At 35.2% G+C, this 21,105-nt stretch overlaps 1 pseudogene; it reads left to right on the top strand.

Annotated features, from left to right (window-relative positions):
* The window catches only part of LOC124527257 (microtubule-associated protein RP/EB family member 1-like), a 146,559-nt pseudogene extending 136,807 nt beyond the window's left edge, over window positions 1–9,752 (top strand).
* Window positions 9,753–21,105: the final 11,353 nt, after the last annotated feature.

The following is a 21,105-nucleotide window of genomic DNA, read 5'->3' on the forward strand; positions in this document are numbered from 1 at the left end:
GCCCTGAGAAAAAAATTTTGAATATAATACTATCTTATCTATGGTTTGTTTCTGGTGTGGATCCAATAATTTCTCTATTATTAGTTTATACAAATATAATGAAAATTTGAGGTATAAATAAATGTTACTTACATAAATTTTATTGTTCTACATGTAGCTACTAATTGGTTTAACATAGTATTTTGGCATAATGTTCTAATAACTATTATGGAGTCAGAGAGACAAAACAGTCATGTGTTGACTTACCAAAAAAGGTTGCAAATTTAGTCACAGTTATATTCAACCTAAAATTGAAATTCTTTTAACAATGTCACCCTGTTGTTCCTCATTCAAAGTCTCTGGTCACCCAATTTGTATAGACAAATTTCTGTAAGAAATCAAACAAGGAAACCAAATAAAAAACCAAATTTCTCATATGTCGTGTAATTTTAAGGGACAGAATTCCAACTTTCAAATCACAGTCAAAAATTTGATTTTATAATACTAAGTTGAACATAATTTATGAAACTATGTTTGTGTATGAGTTGTTGCTTTGAAGGTTAGATGCATAATTAAAAAGGAACAGCAGAGATGAACTCCTTCCTCATTATTTCTGGCAGTAGAGTAATTTTTCATGACATATTTAAGATATTTTTGTTAAAAATTCTATTTTGTCTAAGGTAGTCTAGTTTGATCCTCTTTCTGAACATGAGGGAATGTGAAATACATAGTCTCATTCAATTTGGTATTAATTTCAAAGAATCCAAGTTTAAGTAAAGAGTGGTATGTTTAATCTAAAGTAGTAGTAAGATACATTATGAAACCCTTAAGCTTTTGTCAAATCAATTTCTGTTAGAAGTAAGCCCTAATGTCCTTAAGCATCCATTAAATATAATAAATTAAGGGGCGCCTGGGTGGCTCAGTGGGTTGAGCGTCCGACTTCGGCTCAGGTCATGACCTTGCGGTCCGTGAGTTCGAGCCCCGCGTCGGGCTCTGTGCTGACAGCACGGAGCCCGGAGCCTGCTTCCGATTCTGTGTCTCCCTCGCTCCCTGCCCCTCCCCACTCATGCTTTCTCTCTCTCTCTCTCTCTCTCTCTCTCTCTCTCTCTCTGAAAAATAAATACAAAAACTTATAAAAATATTTCAAAAATATATATATAATAAATTAACTGCTTTCCTGTGCATCTATAATGGTACTTGTTATGTTCTATCTTGAAAAAATTGATAAAATAATCAAATCATTTTCTGTATTTGGTAGCATTGTAAAAGTCTTCAAGAATCACTCCATATTACCTATAGGATAAAATCCAACCTTCTTAAAATGACACATAAAAGCCTCATTGACCTGGCCTTGGACACCTTGTCCAGATCTGTCACCAGCCCCTCACTCTAGCCTCCAAGGAATTGCTTATAGTTCTCCCCCAACACAGTGAAGAATCTCACTTGTACTATTGAAATGTTTGTTTTTGTCAGTTCCATTTATCAGCTTAATATGTATTCATCTCTTCCAAGTAACCATCAGGGATCTTCTTCTCCAAGAGGAGGCTAGCTTATTGCCTGTCTGTCTTTCTTGTTAAGACTTGTCCAGAAAATACCAGTGAGCTCCACCATACTTTTTATTGTCTTATGCTTTCCAAGAGCTGGAGAATTTGTATATGACAGTGTGCTTCCACCTATACTTCATCCCTATCTACTATGGTGAGGATTTTAGTCATTTGGGAAGCTACACCTTGCCAAAAGTTAGCACTCTGCCAGGGGTTGTCACCATCCTATTTACCACTAACAGTGTAGTCCTTGTTGACATCTGACCAAGTGACACAATTCCTAAAGCTCATTCTGAAGGCTGCCCTCTAACGCCACCTCTCATTACAACTCTCTTACTTTGTAATCCTTTTACCCATCAACCAAAGCAAAAAGGATGGTGAAACCGACAAGTTTAGCTTATTAATTTGGGAGGCAGTCTTAGGAAGCACAGTGAGTGAGTAGAGTAGTGAGACAATGAAAGTAAAGAATGTGTCATCATTTTACCATGTGGAAAACAGGGCTGCAAATAATAATGGGGGCACTCTAAGAATCTCTAGAGGACACACATGTCACAATGTTCCACAGAAAACAGGACTACCAGTACTATCCCTTATTGGTTGAGGGTTTCTTCAGGTGTTGGTGTGCTAATTCCCCGTTTCCACTTCAGGTCTACAGTGGTAGGTGGAGTAAACTCCCAAAGTGCTAGAAAGTCTTGAGATAAAGTATTTCACATGAAGCTATCAGCCTCATTTGGATACTTACGATTGTAGCTCTAACTGAATTTAGATGGGTTGAGCTGATATAAGGCATAGAATTTGCAGTGTCTGCTGTATTGTCTCATGACTTCTTTGCATAATGTCACATATTTATAACTACCTGTATTTATATTTTCCATGCTAGACTGAGAAATTTGAGAGAAAATTATGCATGACAGCCCCTGGCACATGTTGTTCAGTGTGATAACTGTCAACAAATTCTATTGATTCAATTTTCCAACTAGTTCTTGAGTTTGCCTTCCAAACTCTCCCCAGAACTCTACACGTTTCCCTGTTTTTTTCCCCACCTAAGTGCCAGAGTACCTTCATAACTGACTTTTCTATTGCTTGTCTTGCTTTCCCTTTTTCCATCTTTCTCATTGCTGCAGTGGTGAACTTCCTAAAGATTCCACTGTTTAAACTTCTTAAAATATCATGCAAGCTCCTCATATTGTATAAAAGCTACCGTTTAGTAAGTCTCTTTGTATGAGACCAATTCAGAACACTTTGAAAAGTTATTTTATAATTTTACCAACTGAAAAAAATATTCACAGGAAAATACCTGACTTTTGGGAAGAAAAAGTTACAAGGGCTGTTGTTCTTTGTAATATCTATATATAACATAGGCCACCCCAGCCTTCAGTAAAAATTGAATTTCTGCAGCATAAGTAGCTCATATTTCTCTGTTTCTAATCCCCATCTTTAGGACCTTACTTAACTGATGTGGCATCCTCCAAAATTTCCTCCAGTATTTCTGAGTATTCTTTAGGAGTGACCCATGTGAGTTTATGAAACTAATCTGTCAGCTCCCATGGGACACAACAGACACAGCAGACTATAACTGCTGAATTATAGTCCTCAAAGTGCCCACTAAATATGAGAATGTGCAAAAATCAGCATTATTTCTTGTTCTGTTTCGTTTTATTGAAAAAAATAACACTATTTTATACCTGGGAATTTTATAGCACCTTTATCTGAAAATGTAATTTTTTAAAAAAGACATTTATTTATTTATTTGTTTATTCATTTATTTATTTATTCATTCATTCATTCATTCATTTTTGAGAGAGAAAGTGAGAGTGAGCAGGGCAAGGGCAGAGAGAGGGAGATGGAGGATCTGAAGCGTGCTCTGCACTGACAGCAGAGACCCTGATGCAGGGCTTGAACTCAAGAACCATGAGATCATGACCTGAACTGAAGTCAGATGCTTAAACCAACTGAGCTACTCAGGTTGCCTTGAAAATAAAATCTTTTATGCTTTTATTCATAGACCTCTCTCTTTTTTTCTCGAAAAAGCATGTTAGTCCTTGAGGGGTTGAATTTGAACCACTGTGAAAGGCAGAATTCTGCTTTTCTCAGAGACAACATTCCTTTTTCATGCTGTGGATGTTGTAACTCAACCGTACCCTTCCATGTGCCTATCAAGAGGCTCTGCTTCAGTTGGTCCACCAGGTTACATGACATGGTCATATCTGCATCCCAGGAAATAATGTGCTTAAATTTCAATTGCATTTTCTGCTGAAAGTGTAGGTTCTTTATAAATATTTTTAACACAATAAAACAAGAAAAATGATCAAAAGTATAATTCTTATATAATCTCATAATTTTTATTTTACCTTCCAATCCGTATTTGAATGTATACAAAGTATAAATTACTTTTTTAAAACTAAAAGGCGTAGAAATTTTAAGAGTAAGTTGATTTAGGTCCCATATATTTAAAAGTCTTCTAAATGTATATATTGTTTTATAGTGTATAACATCATATATGAGAGAAACATTATTCTCTGCTGATGTGCACCCTGGGAAGGTCATGGATTTTTTAAAAGTAGAAGAGGCTAGGGTACATGACTGACTAAAGATCAGTTCAGAAACATGTGTTCATTTTGAGAGGATTTAGAGTCATGGTTGAACAATGGCTTAACCTCTTCAATAAAAGCTGTTCACAGAAACCCACAAAGTCACATTTGCCACATTTCTGCCAGGAGTGGCATAGAATTTAGAGAGCTGGGATTTTGTCTTTTAGAAGTCAAGCTCTCCAGCACAGTTAATAGATTCTTTTTGAAATTTCCTCATCCTACTGTGGAATAAAAAAAGATATCCTTCAAAGAGAAAACCTATAATGGTCCCTTGTCAGGAAGGTCATGGAGAGGATTTTTGCTTTATAATATATAACCCCAACACCCCTTGCTATCTTAAGGTTTTATGAATTAATGCTATTTTTTCCTCTCCATAGTTCATGTCTCTAACATGATTTATGATCAGTTTACCTCCATGTTTTCTATAGAACTTGCTCCAGGTTACCTTCAATAAAAGAGAGGTCAGTTGATAAAAAATGAGGTTAAAATTACAATGAGATTTTTTAACACTAAACACTAAACCCACTGAGAGAAGAGAATATTACTGAAACTAGCCAGAAATATAACCATGTAACAGAAAATCTGCAAGATGGGTAATCCACAGTCAGGTGATTAAAGCATTACTAGACTGGACCTTGGAATTTGAGTAATAGAATTTAGTTTCTGTGAATGTTTTTATATAATTTTATGATTTTTCCCAGAAACATGTATGTGAGATACTGGAAAACTGATGTTATCAGGGTGATCTGAGAGAATTCAAATTCAAAAACAGGAATTAAATGTAGATCCTGGATGTTATTATTTGTGCTTCTTGGACAAACCACTTATACCTCTAGGTCTCAATTTCTGTCTTCTCAAAATGTTTAAAATATAGTTTACCAAACAAATATAAATATTGTTTAGAGAATAAAAGGGCCTAAGATTGGTATGTACTGGTCATATATTAGATTCCTTCAATAGACAGAAACTAATTGTTTCTTAATAATGATGTTTTTCACAACTATACTGAATTAGGGTTCATTAGCATGTCTTACAAAGTGGTATAATTTTGATAATATTAGCAATAGTTAAACCTAAATTTATTAGAGCTCTATTGTATACAAAATAATTTTATGTATATTATTTCATTTGATTCCCAAAGCTTATGGGGTTAATTAGTGAAATGAAAAATCATTACATAATTTTAGAATGTGAAAGAACTGAAGTTCTTAAAATTATTTGATTTAAATCACAGACATAAAGTTAGGACAAGAACCCCGGCATTTTTGCCTTAAAATTTCAATATTTCTACCAAACTATGCTATATGTTGTATAATTTTTTAATTTGGGGGACATAATTATTAGAAGCTATGTTTCTCTCACTAAATAAATATAGCAAAATGGTAAAATGTTTAAGTTTTGTGAAGTTTCTATTAGTCATCAATTACAAAGAAATAATGATAGTAGAAGTAAGATAATCTTTCTCTTCTTACTATTATTCTATACTAACCCAGAAATGTTTTTATTTTTTATGCTTATTATTCATTTTTTGAGAGAGAGAGAGAGAGAGAGAGAATGAGGGAGGCACAGAGAGAGGAGAAAGAGGAAATCCCAAGCAGGCTCCACACTGTCAATACAGAGCCTGATGTGGGACTTGAACCCATGCACCACAAGATCATGACCTGAGTTGAAATCAAGAGTTGGACGCTTAACCAACTGAGCCACACAGGTGCCCCCAGAAATATGTTTCCAGTTCTATATCCTGAAATAAATTTGTTACATAGACAACCTAAGAATTCTGGATTATTTTCTAATAAATAACAATTTTTGTACATGAATTGGTATTTACTTTACAAGTCAGCTTTTTATGTTCATATAGGAGATCAGACTGCTAACTATGAATCAGAGCTCGTGACCTGAAATGGGTAAGGTGATCTGAATTGAGATGTTTAAATCGCAAGACAGAACAATTGAAATGTGAGTGTATGTTGAATGCCTTTATCATATAAGATTCAACTCATATGTATCTAACTAACAACATCTTGGTTCCCTTGTATTGTATTCTTTGACTGTATTCCATGTAATGTAATAAAATGGAAAGAAAAACGGCTGCTTTACACACTTTAAAATAAAAGTAGATCTTAAAGATAAAGCCAAATATTAAAATTTTTCTGAACTTCCTTGTCCTCAGGAGAAGTTATTATAAAATCTGAATGGCATACCTATTTTGTATTTTGTAAATCTTCTTCATACGTAGGATATTTTACATCTTTGCAGCTATTATTGGAACTGCAAATTGAATCTCTATTAACAGTTCAATCACTATACCACCTGACAGTGGCCACGGGAGTTCTCAATAGCTTAAAGAGTGAGAGCAATATCAACATAGTACAATGTGTGAAATATTTTATTAGGTAGACAAAGACATAAAGAAGAAAAGAGAAACAGCATTATACGTATAGATTTATATATACATATATAACATGTAATAGACCTATTCATATTGATGCACTGTCATTTGTGCTGGATAATCACTATGGTTCTATTTCACTTAAAGTTATGTTAGTAACAAAAATTAATTAAAATTTATGAAAACAGACTTGTTTGAATGATATTTGAATTATATTTATTGCTTTATATCAGTTCCAAGTAGATGTACTTGACTTGGGAACAAGTATGTAAACTTGGGACCATCTCAACACAAATAGAGCAAATAAGTGAGAATTATTTCCTGAAACAACGCATTGTAAGAAGCCTCACCCCTCTTGTTATCCAAAATAATTTCTTACATTTCTTACTATGTATGATTTCTTACAAAAGTGTATTAATTTACTCTATCTTTGCTCTAGTATAGTTGCAGTAGTTCCCATTAAAAAGGAATTTTACCATTAGAATATTCTTTTGTCTTCTAAAAAAAAAATACAGATGTTAAGTCATTAGTATTGAACAATAACAGTAGCTTCTTACAACCACAAGATGGAAGGTAATGGTGTTCCCAGCACTGTCAGGAATATTGCTCTCTATGATAGGTAGAATTGCAAGATATCCTCTAAGATTCCCATTCTGATATGGACACATTATATGATCCCTTCTCCTTGAGTGTGGTGAGAACCTGGGATATGTTTATAGAGTCTCAGAAGGAGAAGAGAAAGAATGTGGTGACAAAATTTTGAAGAGGGAATGGCTGAAAATTTCCAAAACTGCTGAAGAAAATAAACCATATGTTAAAGAAAACATAAGACTCCAAAGTAGGATTTTAACAAAATTAATCTATGTAGTAACACAACAGACTAAAATTGCAAGAAAAGCAAAGACAAAAGAAATTTTAACATGCCCCTAGAGAAAAACAACATGATACCTTCAAAAGAACAACAATAAAACTTAAGTCTATTTTCTCAACAACAATGATGAAAGCTAGAAGACAAATTATATTTTTAAAGTGCTGAAATAAAATAACTGTCAATCTAGGAGTTTAAAGATTGAGAAAAAATTCTTTTGGAATGAAAATGAGAAAAGCCATTTACAGACACAAAAAACTTGAAAGAATTTACCATAATAGAAATGAAGTAAAGGACACACTAAATATTGCTTTTTTAAACAGTGAGAGAATAGAAGCTTATAGATACAGACAGGAATTAAGGCTGTAAATATATTGGTGAATCCAAATATTAATTCTACCAAAATAGTAATAATAGTAAAGTGTTGATAAGTTTAAATTCATAATTAATATGTATAAGAACAGTGTGTTGGGAAGGGTGAAGAGAGTTAAAATGCCTGAAGTTTCTTGTTCTGTCTGGAATAAAGCACAAAACTTGTGGTTAACTTAGACCAAAATAAGTCAAGATTCATATTTTCATCTCTGCAATAACCAGTAAAACAATGGTAAACAAGTTTAAAAGTTCTATGTTGTTTACTCTGTGTTTGTCATGTTCTAGATAGGTGAATTGCCTTTCTTTGTCCTGTTCTTTATTCCAGGAGGCTGACGTTACGTGGACATTCTTGTCCTTTGACCCTTGTTAGCTTCGGCTAACTGGCATCGGCATGAAATATGAGGTTAAGAGAATAAAGATTGGGTATATCCCCCAATTCTATCTTTATGGCAGTTATTACATCCTACTAAAGGTACACACTAGAGAGCTGTATTCAGTGACTCCAGGCTCCATTGTCTCCTTTTCCTTTTTTACCCTTTAGCCTACTGGAAGACAGGGGGCCCCACAGAAAATAGATGTGCTCTAGGGGCAATGAACCAGTCCTCCACTACTATAGACACTGACTGCAGGTACAAGAGTGAGCTCAGCTGAGAGCATCTGCACCTGGCACAGACCAGCAGTACAATGATCTGAGCCCAAGGCAAGTTGTTAACCCACAGAATGACCAGTTAATAAACTTCGGATCTCTAAAGCCACTCACTTTTAGGTACGTTGGTGCATGATGGGTGTGGGGGAATGCGTGTGAAGTCATCAAGGCTGGTGGCAGGCAGGATCGGTTGGTTTGAAGGAAAGGAAACAAAGACTGAACCCAAGCTGGGCACAGGTGGTGGCTGCAGTACCACTGATAGCCAAAGACAACAGTGAAGGTATTCCCAACGTCAGTCACCAGTGACAACCTGAGTCCACATGACAGGCTGGACTGGATCAGGGAGTCTCTCTCTGCAGGTGAATCTGAGGAAGATTGAACAGTTGCCCTCAGGGGCTGCCTATTGTCAGTTTATGGATGGCCTGTCCCCTGGCTCCATGGCCTTGAAGAAGGTGAAATTCCAGGCTAAGCTGAGTACATCCGGAAGTTCAAGACACTACAAGCAGGTCTTAAAAGAATGGGTGTTGACAAAATAATTCCTGTGGACAAATTAGTGAAAGGAAAGTTTCAGGACAATTTTGAATTTGTTCAGTGGTTCGAGAAGGTTTTTTTGGACTTTGTTGTTTTGTTTTTTGGTTTTTGTTCATTTATTTATTTTGAGAGAGAGAGAGAATAAAAGAGAGAGATTTCAAGGTGGGGGAGGAGCTGAGAGAGGGGGATATAAAGAATCCCAGGCAGGCTGGACATGGGACTCAGTCTCATGAACTGTGATTGTGACCTGAACCGAGATCAAAAGTCAGAGGCTTAACCGTCTGGGCCACCCAGGCACCTCTCAAGAAGGTTTAGGATGCAAGCTGTGATGGAAAACACTATGACCTTGTAACTGCCAGTAAGGAAGAACTTCAGCGGCTTCCTCCCCTGTTGTTCCAGCTCTGAGCAAACCCAGGAAACCTCTCAGCTCTAGCCGTGCAGCTCCGCTGAGGCCCATTGCAACACTCAGAACTACCGCAGCCCCTAAGGCTGGCTGGGGCGTGGTATGAAAGGATCCTGCTGCAGGCAACAGGGATGGCAAGCAGTTGAATTGATGCAGCAGGTCAGTGTATTGAAACTTATCATTGAAAACTTGGAGAAAGAGAGAGACTTTTGCTTTGGAAAGCTAAGGAACTTTCAATTGAGTTGCCTGGAGGTTGAGGGGGGAAACAACCCTGTATTGCAGAGGATCATGTACGTTCTCTATGCCACATATGAAGGCTTTGTGGTACCCGATGAAGGGGGCCCACGGAAGAACAAGAAGAGTATTAGCAGCCTGGACCAGCAGAGGAGCATTCAAAGTCTTCACTCTAGGTCATGTGCTTCACTGTAAAATATTCCCTTTTATTATTCTTAGACGACTCACTGTTTTTTTTTTTTTTTTTTTTCATAAGCAAAAATTACCTCTTTTTAAAGGGCACTTCATAGAAGTTTCACTCCTTTTTCAATGAGTTTGAGTTAGGAGTTGTAGCAGAGTAGTATTAACATCCAATTGGTTCGTCCAGGGAACAAAGAGGCTGGCCATGGGGCTCCCCATGTGGACCCTGGTAATACTGATTGCTGGAGAAGGTGTTTTTATGTAACACAATGAGGTTGAGACCTTGGTAGAGAAATATAAAGACTGGCTTGAATTCGAAGCTAATGTGAAATCTTGGCAGAGAACGTTTTAATAAATAAATGTCTTCAGAGTATTTAAAATATGCTTCCATATTTCAAAATATAAAATATAACACCACAGGAGATTTTACATGGTTGACATTGTGTCTGGGAAGGAAGGGCCAGACCTCTGGATCTTTGGAATCTGCTGTTCATAGGCCTTGCAGGGCTGTTTGAAGCTGCAAAGGCCTAGACCTTAGCCCAGAAGAAAAGCTGAAATAGTGGCTCTGTAAAGCCATTTGGTGTCCTTACCAATGATACTGCTGCTTTAAGAAGCAAGAGGCATTGTTGCCCGAATGAATAGAGGGCATATTTCAGCCCTGAGATCTGAGTTGGAGAGCTTGAATTTCAGTGGACATTTCTCTGATGATTTTTCTAGTTATCCCTGAAATTTCTATATATTGTGCTTTTTGGGAAATGAGGTGTGTCCACATTTTAAAGACTGGGCATATCAGCTACTTTTGGAGACTTGCTCACATCTCTTGGATTTGAATGGGGGCTGTGTCCCATTTTTCTGTCTTTTAAGTCTACATTTAATATGTTTCTCTTCTCTGTTTCCCTTGCCTATCGGGGATTCCTCTTTGGCTCCTTAAAGTTTGCCACTTAGAGTGTAAGTTCATCAGGCAGATGGTCACATTGCAAGTTCTTTCTGGACCTCTGGCAAAGACAGTGACCAGTGAAGCCACAGCTACCTTGGGACCTGCAAAGCTGGGTATTCTCAGTACCTGCTGTCCACAGCCATCCACTGTTACTGGAATACTTTGCCAGTGCACTAATCTCTCTGGAGATAAATTCATTAGTGTGTTACTAAGTGTTCATTTTCTTCTGTAGAAAATATAGTACTGTGTCTGAATTGCTTATTAATATTTAAACTATTCCATTTCTTAACAATTGCTCATTTGCTTTGCCCCTAGCCTATTCAGTTCTTTTGTTTGGCAGAATTCTGCAAAATGTGTGTCACCCACTACTGATATTGTTCAGCCCCCGATGTATTTGTATTGATTTCTTTCTGGTGGTAGATTCTCCTAACAAGTGTGTAGAAAGCAGGTATTTTATGACAAAATTGTTGTGTAGTGTGTGCTCTGATGGAATTCACAGATTCGGTGATTGACAATGCCAAAAAAATGCAAGTAACTAGCCATTGTTCAAATAACAGTGGTGCTGTTTCTCTTTTGTGGCCTTTTAGACTTTTGTTTTATTGGAAACTCATTTTCCACCTGGTCTTTCTTGACAGGGTTTCTTTTCCCACTTTAAGCAGTTTCTAAATAAAATTCTGTATTTCAAGAGAGAAAAAAAGCCACTCACTTCTAGAGTACTTTATTATGAAACTAAAGCTAACTGAGAGAGTTATTAATAATACTCATAAATGCATTTAGAATCCTTGTGACAGTAGCAAAAGTGAAGAAAATCTAATAGATTTTAGGAAGCCAAAGGTCATTTGCAAATTGAAAATATTTTTTCTGAGTAGATTGTAAATTAAGTTTATTACATAAAGTTTAGGCGGTGCCTCTCTGAATAATTAAATATCTCTAGAGTCTATTTTTTTCATCTTTAAAATGAAGAAGTTCAAGTAAGATGATCATCATCTCTAAAATTCCATGCAGTTTTATTGCAGCAGATTCACCATAGATGTTGATTTTTATGATGGACTTGTAAGTCACAGTCCACTTGGAAAAGGTACAGTGTTCCTGTGCCCCAGCTCTCTCTCTCTTGAACATAACTGAAGTGTTGTACCAAAATTTATGGTAAGAATAATTCTTTATGACTTCTATCTTTCTGCCAATAAAATAATACTCTTAATTCTTAAAAATTTGTACCAATTTTTCAATTCCAAATAATTAAAAATCTGTGGACTTGAGATATGTTAATGGCAAGGGCAAAGAATATAAGAAAAGAGAAACTAGGCAGATACCAAACCTTTCTTGGAATTTACGGGAATCTTTGTTGTGTTAAGTTAATCTTTATTGTGCTTTGTTGTGCTACTGGACCAAGTGTATTCCATTGGTTACTTATATTATAATCACCAGGGTGTTGTTAGAAATGTAGATATCTAGAGTCATTCTTTGATTTTCTGAATTGACTTCTTTGAGTTTTCAGAATTATCATTGGGTTTCTGAACTTTTCGTGCACCTTGAATCACCTATATTCTTGAGATTCTAAAACTAAAATAAAGACATACTAGGTAAAATATGTGACTTTTAATCTATATTTCTGTGAAGAATTTACAGGTGGTCAAAAACACATGCTATGAAGAATATTGCTTCAAAGAACTCTTTATTAGTTTCAATAATTGATAAATCCTTGGTAATATACTCAGTACAGTGCTTCATTATAGAAGGTGCTTAATTGATATTGTCATTGATGATTCATTTAGATCTATTATATTTTTCAGAATGGGCAAGATAATATTATTTTTAGTTCTTAACATCGAATAACTTAGGATAGATATTATATCAACTATGTATGTGTGTGTGAGTGTGTGTGTGTGTGTGTGTGTGTGTATATATATATATATATATATATATACAGTAAAACCTTGGTTTGTGAACATAATTCATTCCGTAAACATGCTTGTAATCCAAAGAACTTGTGTATCAAAGTGAATTTCCCTACAAGAAATAATGGAAAACCAAAAATATTCATATAAAAATTATTACGATACTAGTATATGATACAAAATAATAAAGAAAATACAAAATATAAAGAAAAATAAATAAATTAACCTGCACTTAACTTTGAAAACCTTTGTGGCTGGTGTGAGGGAGACAGGAGAGAGGAGGGTTATTGTATAGCATGACTTTCACTATCACGAAAAGAATCACTGCCATCTATTGGTTCAATAGACTCTTTTTCCTTTTGTGTAACTTTAACAAGGAACCTATCCAATACCACTTGCTTTTGCCCCCTTTTGAGGATTTCATGGAAATGGGCCATTGTATTGTCATTAAATAGATTCATTGCTTGCACTGCTACAGCCTTATTCGGGTGGTGCTTTTTACAAAATTTGCACTGTTTCCTACATTTTATACATCTCCCTAATCTCATTTGAAGTGAGGGATTCCTCCACCTTTTTCTCCTCTTCCTACACAGATGAGATACAGATGTAGACTTAAATCTTGCAATTTTGGCCATTCACATACCTTGTTCGTACTTCTCAATGACTTCCCTAACTTCCGCCATAATCATCTCCATCTTACTGCCTTTCTCTTCAACCTTTTTCTGCATGGGGGCCATTGTATACACTCACACCCATGTTGACTACACTCCAGTATTGATAAACTGTTGTCATATACTGTATTTAATGTAACTGACAATAAGGCAGTAGAGGAAAAGGTCTCTATCTGCAGTAAGCCAGACCTACAATGAAGCAAAACATCGTAAACTTACCCTTGAATGGAAAAGCAAAGGACTGTCGTAGGTGCTTTGAAGTGACAAAAAATACACTAGTATCAGTTGTGGGCACCTTTCAGTGTTCTGAAAAATCACTGATTTCTGCCAAACACTGTGGCCTGAGACCAGGCATCTAAGCATGGGAGATGATCACCCACAATCCAACAGAGAGAGAGAGAGAGAGAGAGAGAGAGAGAGAAGACCCATTGGCTCAGTTGTGATCATGTGACTTTTGGCATCATGCACTACTCATATTGCAAGACATAGCTCGCTTGTCAAGTTAAAATTTATTAGAAATGTTTGCTTGTCTTGCAAACACTCTCACAGGACAAGTTACTCGCAATTCAAGGTTTTTCTATACTTGATAACTTTGTTGAAGAAAAATCTATCTGGTGATACTTATTAAGGATAGTAAGGCAGATTTTGTTCAGGATCATTGCAATAGGTATAGGAACCACTACAATGAAATTTTACAGTGGGGAAGAGAGATTGGGCTTAATACCAAATACAACATAAGCAAGTGGGTATTTATAGCTAAGGAGCAGGATAGAGGGTGGTCAGTGGATAGAAAATTAGTAAGAGGAAACATCAGGGATAAGGGAATTTCTGGCTAAGTTTACCTAACAGGATTGTTGCTGAGTACAGGCCAGAGTGATCAGACATCATCTGGGAGATGTGGAGAATGAGGAACCTGTTAGGGTAGTCAGGGTAATCAGGTATGAAAAGTGAGAGGTTCTGATTAAACTGACTTATCAGGGTTCTCACTAAAACTAGATTTTACAAGGAAATGAACAGATAGATGTGCCTAGGAGAAGGTTCAGGAGTCTGATTAAAGTTTGGTCAAGCAAAGAATCTTTGTCATACTTCATATATACGAGGATATTAAATTTTATTTAATCTGGTTGTCATGTAAAATGAGCTAAATTATGCAGGTAAAGTGAATTAAAGATTATATATTAGTCTTACTGAATGATTAATATTGCTAGAACTTTAAGAATTTCTAACAGATTCAAAATAAGAATTGATTTTATGAAGGCAATTAAATCATATCTATAGTGATTGAGGCAATATTTATCTCTCATTCTTTTTACATCAAAGTGCAATATCCCTACTTAATGTATACTTAGTGGGTCATGTATTCCTTGCTGACAAGAGTAAATAGAGATAGCTATGTTAGATATAAGAATTTCTGGGGAAATTTTTAAATGTTACATAAATTTGTAAGTTGATATAATTGTTTTGCTTACAAATTTTTAGCCTGCGTAAACAATTTTGAAAATTTTAAAAACTTAAAAATTTAAACAAAAAAATGTGTCACAGCTTCACTTTTGTTAGGAAGTGTGATAACCTTATTTTGCTAGGAAGATTCTTTTAATAATGCTTTCTTCTTAGCCTTAGATTTTTAAGCTGCTTAAGATAAAAAAAATATCACGGAGATCAACTGGTTATTTACAAAAATGTGTAATAGGTCATATCTTGAATAAATAGCACCAAAGATGTTGGTATAATCTCAGCTAACACTGCAATTCATATTTAATATGTAATTAAAAAATCTAAATCTTGAAAAAAGAAAGCTTCTATGGAAGCTAATAATAAATTATGTCAGTTTGCTCACTAACATACCTTTAAAAACTTGTGCCATTAACAACAGATTTGACTTTTAACTATATAGGGTTCTCATTTATTACCGTACTACTACTATTTAAAGTAGGTGTCATAGAATTTAGTAAATCTTATAATTTTCTTCATCATAGCATTTTACTAGCCAAGTGCTAAGAAAGTGTGTATGGCGAAGCTAAATATACTTAAAAACACATGTTTAAATCTCTAATTCTCCTAATTATTTATATTATTTAGGGTATTCTTCTGTAGGAAACTCCAAGCAGACTATGAGGATGAAGTGATTCAAGATATATAATTAGCAACGGCCAAGATGGCCTCTCAGTCACAAACTAATATGTATTTCAAATTTTTACAAAGAAGAGACAGAGTCAACAGAATAAAGAAATAATATACATAACTGAGAATTGGGTTTGAATCCATCATCTGAAGATTCCTTGACTTCTGAAACAAAATTTAAATCAAAATAACAAAATATTATTGAGTTCTCAATATCATCCAAATAATAAATGAGTTGTATAGTTTTCTGCGATTTATATACTTCATGTTTAAACATAGTAAAACATTTGCTTCATTGCATGAACTACTTTAAGTATTTTACATACTTTAAAACTACATCATTATATTGTCAAAAAATAAATCAAAAGATTCACTAGAGTTTTAAAAATCTCACTTAATGCTTTCCATGGCAGTTCCTAAGTAGCTACATCAGGGTGGAGCTTGCTTCACCTTCTATACAAATTACAAAAATGTGGTTTGAAAAGTTTATGTTTTCCCAAGGACTTTCAGATGCTAAATCCTGGAGTTGGGTCTATTAGATATTGCTAGGACATGCTATAAAATAAACAACCTAAAATTCTTGGTGACTTAAAACAGCAAAAAGCTATTTTTCTCTGTCAGTTGTGTTTGTTATAGCTTTACTTTGGGATGCAGTCCAGGTCGGGGTCTGCACAATATGCCTTCACATTTTGCTATCCCAGTGGACAGAGCATCTGGGACATGTTTTTCCCGTAGTAAAGGGGACAGGACCAAAAGAGCAGGTGGGAATTTGCAATGCCCCTTAAATGTCAGCTTGGATGTGCCATACGTTCCATTCCATTAGTTAACACAAGATAATTGTGTGAAAGTAAGGAATTCATGACTGAAGTCAATGGGAGCAGGATTGTATAATCTTCCTATAGAGAAGGAAGACAGAATACTTGAGAACAAGAATGCAATTTACTGTTCAAAGTTTCATGAGCATATTTTCATAAACCTAGTCTTTTTTATATATTCATCACTGCTGTCTTATCCTATGTGTAGTGTGTAAAAGAAAAAGATTTGGAAATTGTAGGGGATGCGAATTAGTTTTGCAAGTAAGTATAAGGAAATTATCTAAGAAAAATTAAAATGTGGGACCAAGCAATTTAGAAGCATGGCAAAGTGTAAATTCCCTAGGAATTCAGAGAAAGAAAAATTAGTTTGTCTGTAGATGGAAGAAGATGATACATTGAAACTGGGGAAAAATCTTTAAGAAATTATATATATATGTACATATATGTACATTTATATATATATAAAGTTTATTTATTTTGTGTGTGTGTGTGAGAGAGAGAGAGAGAGAGAGAGAGAGAGTGAGTGCCAGTGGGGGAGGGTAATAGAGAAAGGGAAACAGAGAATTCCAAGCAGGTTCCATGCTGACAGCGCAGAGCCTGATGTGGAGATGGACCAAACCATGAGATCATGACCTAAGCCTAAATCAAGAGGAGGAAGCATAACCAACTAAGTCACCCAGATGCCTCAAGAAATGACATATTTTTATTGGCAGAGAAGAAATATGAGGACATTTCGTTGTAAAAAGAACATGGACATAGGTCATGTGACCTTGATAGATATTGATAGTATTTTGGAGTTTTACCTCACTCATAGGAAAGATTCCTGTTGTATAATTAGGAGATGTGATTGGATAGGTAAGGTAAAATCAGTTACTGCAGAATATTGAAATACAGATGGAAATGATATGACTTAATTCATAGATAATAGCCTTCCTCTCCAAAAGTATAACCAATGTTATGACATAATGTTAGAGAACATACATGCCCTGATATGTGTGTGTGTGTGTGTGTATATATACATATATATATATCTATATACACACACACACACATATACATATACATATATATATATATATATATATATATATATATATATATTTAAGTTTTAACTTAAATTCCAGTTAGTTAACATGCAGTATAATATTAGTCTCAGGTATACAATATAGTGATTCAACACTTCCATATGGCACCCAGTGCTCCTCACAAGTGCACTCGTTAATCCTCATCACCTATTTAGCCCATCCCCCCTCCTCCCGAAACATCGGTTTGTTCTCTATAGTTAAAAGTCTATTTCTTGGTTTGCCTCTCTCTCTCTTTTCCCTTTTGCTCATTTGTTTTATTTCTTAAATTCCACATATGAGTGAAAACACATGGCATTTGTATTTTCCAGACTGATTTATTTTGCTTAGCATAATACTCCCTAGCTATATTCATGTCATTGTAAGTGGCAAGATTTCATTCTTTTTTATGGCTGAGTAATATTGCACTGTGTGTGTGTGTGTGTGTGTGTGTGTGTGTGTGTATGCAGTATATATACCAAATGTCACCTGACATTATGAAAGATTTCCATCTCTGAAGATAGTAACAACAAAATATGTAACCTGTAGATAATTTTAAATCCTTATGAGGAATAACAGAAAAATGGAAATAATTCTCTAAGTGTGCTATATCCATGGAGGGCACAACATGAATTAGTGTGACTTTAATGATGTTAAAATTGGTGTGATGTTCTATGTGGCTACTCATTTCATAAAAGAAATTTCTACAGAGAATGATAGTCAAATTAACTGTTGTAGTATTAATCCTTCAAAATAGAACCAAGAGAAAAGATAATTTTATTTTAACAACTGGATGCTTATGTCTGCCCTCATCTGTATTTTGCATCTGCAAACAATCCTAATAGAAATATAATTTACGACATCACTTAAGCTCCTTGAGCTGTAGAATAAATGATCCTTATATCTTCATTTCATCTGGAATGATATATCAAAATACATAATTGACATATCTAAGTGATAACAGATTACACTTGGAGATATCAGCATGGACTTATGTTGGACTTAAATTTAAATACGTATGTTACACACACAGAAATACTGTATGTATGTAACCATACGTATTTAAATTTAAGTCCAACATGAGCCCATATATGTATATATATGTATAATAAGTTAATATACCCACATATGTTTCCTTGTTCTGTCAGCTGACAGACCTAGAAACAATGACAGCCCACTAGCACACTTAACACACCTGTATTAGTTTCTAAAACCATTTTCCAATAAAATATACCGAGAATCCTTATGAAAAGGTCTAGGGCAAGGAATGTACAAGATGAGCTTGGAGTATCTTGTAGTGTCAGAAAATAAGGAAGAATGAATGAATGAACAAAAGGAAGGAAGGAAGGAAGGAAGGAAGGAAGGAAGGAAGGAAGGAAGGAAAGAAAGAAAGAAAGAAAGAAAAGAAAGAAAAGAAGAAAGAAAGAACAAGAAAGCAAGAAAGCAAGAAAAAGAAAGAAAGAAAGAAAGGAAGAAAGAAAGAAAGAAAGAAAGAAAGAAAGAAAGAAAGAAAGAAAATGAAAAGAACACACACAACTTATAATGGGAATATGTCAACAGGAAAAAGAAACCTATTGAAAAAGATATCAAAGGGCAAAGCTGGAACAGTTTGAGAAACAAAAACAACATAGTATTGGATTGTAACCCAAAGTACAAAATAAATAGGGTCCACATTGGTGTACATAAATTATTGAATATGTGTAGGAAAAGAGACAAATTTCCCATGCAGAAGAAAATACATTCAATTTATATATCTACATAGATAAATCTTCATACAATTCTGCCCTCAAAGGGATGAAGCATAACTTACCACTCCTTGAAAATGGTTTAAGCATGGTGACTTCTTGCCAAGTAGTCTAGTATAGAAAGGAGGAAAAAAGTAGCTTTATAGCGGAGACACCTGACAAACAGCCTCACTCAGCCAGGTGATCGATTTATATCAATAGTGTTAAATCATGTTGATAATCTTTGATATGATCTAATAAAAATGGCACTTTTCCTCTGTGATCATCTTTCTAAAAACATATAAGCTTGTTTAATCATTACAAAAACCTCAGATAAATCCCACTCAGGGACATTGCAAAATATACCCTTTCGTTTCAGTCTACTATTTTCATTACTGGGACCCTCTTGATGTGGTGTTAAAATGAGAGAGAGGAAATGTTCTACATAATTATGATTATATTATCTCAGTCTTTTGCAGTCCCTGTGCTTCTTGGCTATTGCCTTTGCTGTGGTTGGTAGAACATTTTTTTTTTGCTCTTCTCCTTTAGGTGAGACGATAAGCTTAAAGAGGATAGGGTGTATGGAATTCTCTTCTCTCCATGTGGATAAGGTTCTGTTAAAATCTCTTTGAAGTATAGGACTTTTAAGGGAGAGTGCTCTTGGAGATTTTCTTTAATTTTTAAATTTTGCAATGATTAGCATTTACTTCTTCCTTCCACAGCCAGGAAGAGTTCGTTCTCAGATCTTTACTGTGATAGCTTGGTGGGGAATTTGGAAGTAAAACCCATGGAAGTTGAAGGACTCCCTATTCTGCAGTCCCCGGGTTTTTCTCACTCTCATGGTACTCCACACTCAGCTTCTGGTAAGTCATCAAAATTACCATTTAACTGTTCCTCTTCATATATTTCCCAAGAAGATCCAGTTTCAGATAAATTGATCTCAGCTTTGATTGTCTATATTGCCTTTCTTTTCAGATTTCAGATTTGCTTTTGCAAGCTCAGTTCTTTGATAAATCCAAATAATGTTGATTTTCAGTTTGTTCATCTTTTTCTTCTTGTAAGGATGGGTGTGACCACTTCAAGTTACTTACCTGTCAGCGGTTCTATTATTTTCTTATAATCTGAAAAACTTTAAGTTCTTGCAGTTAAAATTTACCTTTGATGACTTTTCTAAGCATTCATTTTTCTGAAACCATCTGTATTTCACTTTCAATTTTGAAAAGTATTTTTGCTAGATATAGCATTTTAGTTGCATTTTAATACTTTTCTTCACTATGTACTTTACTGATGTTCCATTTTCATGTGTCTAATTTCTGATAAAGATTTTTCTAATTTTTTTGTTCTTTGTATATAATACATCTCTTTACTCTGTATTCTGGCTGCTATTTATTTATTTATTTAAGTGGTGCTCAGCAATTGGATTTTGATGTACTCTAGTACAGTTTTTTGTTTGTCCTGCTTGGGTTTTGTTGACATTCTTGGATGTGTAGGTCTAAAATTTGCCTTGACATGGAAAATTTGTGAGAATTTTTCAAACAAATGTTTTCTATCCACATTTATCTCCTTTTACTACTCCAAATATGTATATGTTAGGTGACTTAATACTGTTCTGCGGGCCACTGAGACTGCTATGTCTTCAAGGTTACTGATCTTTTATTCTGTAATATGTAGCTGTTACTGGTGGGAGAGTCTATGTTGTGTGAACGGAGGTCTGGCCCTTGGATTCCTTCCCAAGAGAAGATTTATGTGGGGATCTGCACTCAGAATAAAGATAGCCAGAGGAAAAGTAGCAAGCACAAAGCATTTTATTAAAGAGAAAGTACATTCTGAAGATGGAATAGAAGGTAGGTTCCCTGGGGTGAAACTGACTTCTAGGTTGTTTGGGGATTGGATATTATGGGATCTCTCTGGGCTGGGAAGAGCTGTTACATACAGCAAGGTGGTCTCTAATGGAGGCTGCCTCCAATCATTTTGGGGACTCTTCCCACAGCATGGGTGGGGGAGTTTTTCATCCTACAATGTTTGTACCAGAACCATCATGGCAGCCTTTCTCTGTGGTAGGCTGCAATGCAAATAACTGCAATTCAAATGCATTTTAATGAGTCTAAAGGTTACCCAGGGACAGAGGAGGAAGAGAAGAG

Source organism: Lynx rufus, unplaced genomic scaffold (genome assembly GCF_022079265.1).
Source record: "Lynx rufus isolate CCGP_SWC_20201006 ecotype Redwood Valley unplaced genomic scaffold, mLynRuf1.p SCAF_5, whole genome shotgun sequence".
Lineage (NCBI taxonomy): Eukaryota > Metazoa > Chordata > Mammalia > Carnivora > Felidae > Lynx > Lynx rufus.